Source organism: Mchenga conophoros, linkage group LG11, assembly GCF_057382185.1.
Source record: "Mchenga conophoros isolate Kocher_MC1m ecotype Shallow Benthic linkage group LG11, M_conophoros_male_GT1.1, whole genome shotgun sequence".
In the NCBI taxonomy this organism is placed as follows: domain Eukaryota; kingdom Metazoa; phylum Chordata; class Actinopteri; order Cichliformes; family Cichlidae; genus Mchenga; species Mchenga conophoros.
The window spans coordinates 14,681,754-14,687,935 of NC_140536.1; positions in this window are offsets into that span (position 1 = coordinate 14,681,754).

The following is a 6,182-nucleotide window of genomic DNA, read 5'->3' on the forward strand; positions in this document are numbered from 1 at the left end:
ATGACCAAAACACCAGTTAATGCAATATTCCCAAATAATGCTGAGAAGTCAGACACCACTGCATTCTGCTGCTATTTTAAGTATTTTCTATGGTACCCACCCACCAACCCATTTGTTACTTGTAATACAATTTCATCAGGTTACCTTATGTTTTATGTTGGCAGACAACAAATGGTTCCATTGCATTGGAAGTGGTTACTTTGTTATAATACTGTGACATACTATGACATGGCCTCCTCACATGGGTGCCAGCGTCTGGATCTGCTAGCTTTGTTTATTGTCCTGGCATCTTAATAGAAGTTATTACAGTGGTCTGAGTTGTTGAGTTATTCAAAGGTTCAAAGGTATTTCAGATCATTGTCCCACAACAGCAGGACTCCTTCAGGACTTTATGGTAAAGAGCAGAATTTATGGTTCCACTATACCAGGTCCTGAAGCAGCAAAGCAACCCCAGACCATCACGCTACCACCAACATGTTTGACTGTTGGGTTTTTTGTGTGTGAAACATTGTGTTAGTTTTCTCCATTTGTGGATAATGTCACTCACCACCATTCACTGGAATCCCAGACCCTTTTAAAATGCTTTGTAACCTTATCCAGCCTGATATATGTCAAGTTCTTTTAGATTGTGTTGCTTTTTGAAATCTTTTAGCCTACTTCACTTTGTCAGACAGGTTCTATTTAAGTGGTTTAATCCAGCATGTGTGGCATTAATTAGTCCTGGGTTTATCTTGTCAATTTCATCAACATGATAAAGTCACAAGTGTTCAAGATGCAGTCATGAAACTTCTCAGATGTGTAGTAAACACTGAAATGAAGACCCAGCTCAAAGAACATTGATACTGTGGTCTCTCTTCGTGACTGTAAATTTGCAGCAGCCTTTGTTTTTTTAACCACTGAATCTGTTGCCTTTTTAACACCAGCACTGGTTTCTGGGTTGTCTACAAAGGAGACACTAGTGGTGTCAGTGAAAGTGAATTACATGTCTGATTCAATGGGCGGTGAATGTATATAAAGTATTTTTGTTGCCTAACGTGAGACCTGAAACCTACTGGCCTGAATTAACCGGAAGAACAGGAAGCTTAAAATTAGATTAGCACCAAGAGATGAAAGAGAAGAAGCAAGTATCTTACAGAAAGATTGCATACTTTCTCATAGAGGTAGTACTGCAATACTTCTGTTAGAATGCATGCTCTTTCCAGCTTTGCTGCTTTGCACATGGGTTGTATGGGTTTAGTCTGTCTCTGCAAGACAGACTAAACAAGTTTGCACCCACATGTCTTCTCTTGTGTAAGGAAACATGTGAACACAGTGATTTCCTCTTTAATGCAGAAGAAAGCAAATAAATCAACTCATAGTGAAGAATATATGTATATGAGTACATATCTTGTGATGATTTGGGAAGAATTTAGTAATCATCTCCAATATGTTGCATGTTTTATTTCATCCTAAGAAAATACTGAGTTTCTGCTGTCTGCACAACTAAAAACAAAGTGGAAGTTCCGTCATCCTCAGATAATTACCAATTCAGCATCAGTGCTGTTTATAGTCTACTCGGATTTGTAGAGCCACCAAGACATATTCTCACTAATTGTTTATGTCTCTTTCAGTGCTTTTAAAAATACATTAAACACCCTGATGAATCTCTACTGCAGGTCACAGGGCAGCACAGAGAGGTTTAGAAGCTCTTAATGCATCGTTGATAAATTAGCTTGACAGACCCATACTTGCATGCATATGCTGCACATAATGACAGCATTATGCGGTGTCAACTTATCAGATAATTACACCTCATGCCTCTAATGTATGGGTGTAGGAGGCTGGTCCACTTTAAACCCTGCTGCCTCCATTTCCCTTCACGCACCCTTCAGCCACTCCCACCACATCGCCCCATCTACCTAACTATTTCAACAGGGCTGACTCTCACAGGGAGCCGCTGTGTGAAACACTGTACACAACCCTCTTCCCCACCACTGCTTGACAGAAAGTAGTCCCCAGACTAGCTCAGGACAAACCCATATCTCTTACATGTCAAAGCTGTGTACCACTCAGCACGCTGCAATTGAATTATCAAAAAGGAAACTCTTATCCTTGTAGAATTACAGATATCAGAGTTAACAGCAATCAGTGCACATTTCAACATGGGGCAAATATGCTGGCCATGTAATGGGATCTCTGTGGTCTCAAACGCATTGTGATTTGAGATTCAGTTACGTGCTGATGGCTAGTAGATTATAATGTTTTCCCATCTGATCCCTCCCAAGTGAAACAGCATCTTGGGCATGCTTTCAGGAAAAACCTCACATACCAGATATTTGAAGGCTGCTGAGCCTAGTGGGCTGACAGCATGTGTTGGACTGGACGAGTCCAACACATCAGGGCTCAAATATGCATTTTCAATATGAGATTATATATTTGTAGTTTTCTGTTCTGATCTATTTCTATCTGTTCAAATAATTATGCACTGCAATACAAATGTGCTTTGCTCTCTGAATGTTTTGGCAGTACCGTAAAGACTCATGTTTGAACCTAGTTTGGAACAAAGCATAGGTTTCACATCACAAGTTCAACTTTGCAGCTAAGAATAGATGCTAGAAAAACACTTTTCACAGGTCCTGCCCTCCCTGTCTTTATGTATCTCCCACCTTTGCAATTACCTGCTCTGCCCCAGTGTGTTGCACCTGTGAGTAATTCCCTTCCCTTGTATTCAAAATGTGTTTTTTGCCTGTCCTTTGTCAGCTCGCTTTTGTTTATGTATGCACTTCAGTAATACTGCTCTTGCATTGGATTTCCCACGCGCCTAACCCTGTTTTTCCTTTTGGCTTTTGCCTCTGCTTGTTCCAGGTTTTGTCTGCTTTGATCACGGGTTGATCACCTGTGGAACAAACTGTGCTTTACCTCAGTGAAGTGGTGAACTCTCATGTGGTCTCTCATACATTTCAGTTCTGTGTTGTTACAACAGGAATGCTGGTTAGATAAAAAAAGAAGGCTGATCTTTTACTATCTCTTTGAGACTTATTGAATTCACCGCTGTTTCTACGCTCATTCTTTTATTTCTTTTTTATCAACCAATCACACCCTGTGAAAGAATGCATCATACCAAGGTTACCAAGCACCTAGCTAAGATAAAAGTTTCCACCCCGTCTAAGATTCCTTCCATGAAAATGTTTGCACTCTCTGACAGGATTCTCTACTGTCCAGAAAACAACGGAAATGAGCGCAGACACCAGAGGGACAAATAAACAAAAGACCGATACATATGTGATTGCAATGCTGTATAGTTGCACAGAGCCTAGAAAACTGTGATATACAGTGAAGTTAGTTCTTTTTCTGGACTGAAGCAGTACTGGGGATCTTATGCTAAGTTAGAGGAAAAACACCAATACTTTAGATCATTTATTTTAAATAAAACTGCTGTTCCTCAAATGTTACTGAATTCAACTGAAAGACTTTCTTTGAAACTTTTAATAGAGATTTCGTAGCGTATGTCCCTGAGATAAATTCTTGGGAATACTTTAGTGGTTTTCTGCCTTTGGTCACTTAATATCTGTGCAATCAAAAGTCACTCTGTGCATGTTCACATTCATGTTCAACTGAAGACAAAGAAACGTTTTTAGAAGACTTTTCACTGTTAAAAGACTTTTTCATGAGCAGAGAGTGGAAACTGACTCATAAAATCTAAGTCTTGATTGAAATACGGTAGATTATGTATAAAAATTCCTGAACAGCTGATCAAATACTTTTGTGAGAAGCTCTAAATTAAAGCTGAAAGTCTGCACTTGAATCACATGATATTTGTTAGATTTAAAATCCTCTGTACAGCAACAACAGTTGCCACTGTCCAAAACTGGACCAGAGACAAGTTATTTCTCTTTGATGAAATAACTTGTCTCTGCTTTATTTGGATTAAAGGTTAATGTCAGATAGCTTTTGAGCTGTCTGTAATACAACCTAATAATATTACACTAATGGTAAATGGCCTGCATTTGTATAGCGCTTTTCTAGTCCATAGGACCCCAAAGCGCTTTACACTACATTCAGTCATCCACCCATTCACACACTGGCGATAGCAAGCTACATTGTAGCCACAGCTGCCCTGGGGCGCACTGACAGAGGCGAGGCTGCCGGACACAGGCGCCACCGGGCCCTCTGACCACCACCAGTAGGCAAACACAGGGTTAGTATCTTGCCCAAGGATATTTGGCATGCAGCCAGGATGCAGCCTGGGATCGAACCACCGACCTTCTGATTAGTGGCTGACCTGCTCTGCCACCTGAGCTACAGCCACCCATATGTTACCCCCCTTTGTCTCGCCCTGCTTTCTTCTCTTTCAGGCTCTCATTTGCAACCTACTGGAGCAGATGGCAGACTCTCCTTGATCCTGGTCCTGCCTGAGATTCCTTCCTGTTAAAAGGGAGTTTTTCCTTCCCACTATGACCGAGTGTTTGCTCATTGTCAGTTGTCTGCTTGTTGAGTCTTGCAATATAAAGTACCCTGAGGCAACAATTACTGTGACTTACCGCAATATAAAAAAAACTAAATTGAATTTAACTACAGAGTACACACATAAGATTGAAGTCAGTTTACTATGCATTGAATATTTCTGATTATAAGCTTGATTATTTTAATATGGAATCAACATTTCTCAGTGCTGGGTTGTTCTCATTTTAAGGTAAGCATTATTTAAAGATGTTACCATACTAGTATTCAACTAAATTCATTTAAATGTTATTTATATAGGGCTAAATTACAACAGCAGTCACCTTAAGGTGCTTCATATTGTAAGAAAAGGGCCTAACAATAATGGAGAGAAACCCCCAACAATCAGACAACTCCCTTTGGTCAAGCATTAGGACTATTAGGACTGAATGGTGCTGAGCAAAGAAGAAAACCAAGTGTCCAGTCTTTCTCCCAGATCCAACCTGGGAGCTATTTCCACAGAAGAAGAACCTAAAAGCTGAAGGCTCTACAACATTTTTAAACCATTACTCCTGTGTAGCTGTCAGAAATACTGATCATGTGTCTGTTGGCATCTCCTTGTGGCCAAACTGCAAAATGCATGTCCAGAAACATTTGTAATGCTTGAAGCAAAACTCTCTCTCTCCTTTTTTTTTTTTTACACATGTACACTCAGGAGGAGCAGCAATAAAGCTGCCAGCAAAATTATTGTAAAATCCCCAACTAAGAGTCAGTAAAATATGTGCTTCCATCCCCTTCACCCCAAGTGCTCAAATAAATGTTTAATTATAATTGCAAGGCCTTATGAAAGCATCTGAGGACTGAGACAATCACTCAGACAAGTCAGCAACTGTGATAACATAAAAGCAGCCTACAAAGGATTTCAAAAAAGAACGCAATCTTTGCTTTTATCTCAGTATGAAGTTGATTCAAGCCTGATTTTCCCCCTTCAATATTTAAGATGATCACTTCATTACCAGGGGAACGACATTTTCTGTTAAACTGACACAATGATAACAAATAAAAATGCTGATTAAAGTAAAGAAGTAAAAGTAAAGAATTAGTAAATAATTCACTGAAGACAAAAGAATATTCATAAAAAAAATTCTTTGCATTATCCTCTCTGTAGATAAAGAGTTAACATTTCACTCAAGTCAAGTGAGTGCCTGGTGGAAGCACATTTTTTATTCATAAAGTCTATACAGGTGAAGTTCTCTATTGTAAGCACTAGAAGTAAGACCTCTCAAGTAGCATTGTTATGTCTCGTGTCTCCTATCATCATGATTTACAATTTTAACTGAACAGACAGACCATGTGACCTTTTTCTCTTTGGCATTTTCCAAAGCAGCCGTATCATTTTTAAAGAGAAGTCTTCCTCTACAACTGTTGCAGTGTGATAGTTGCCTGTAGAATTTATATTTATATTTTTGAAGCAAGCAAGTGAACTGGCCAATAATACTGACGAGTAATCAGGGACTAAGAAGTAACATCTAATACTGAATCCTCATTTGTATTTATAGAAGGCCGGCCTTTGTCCTCAGGGATTAAGATGCTCAGAGGAGGCTGATTTGCAAGACATGCTGTTTGTGTGTGTGTGTGTGTGTGTGTGTGTGTGTGTGTGTGTGTGTGTGTGTGTGTGTGTGTGTGTGTGTGTGTGTGTGTGTGTGTGTTGAGCAATTTCTGGACTGCTGGCAGGTCAGTTTATCCACTCACTCTTTTCATGG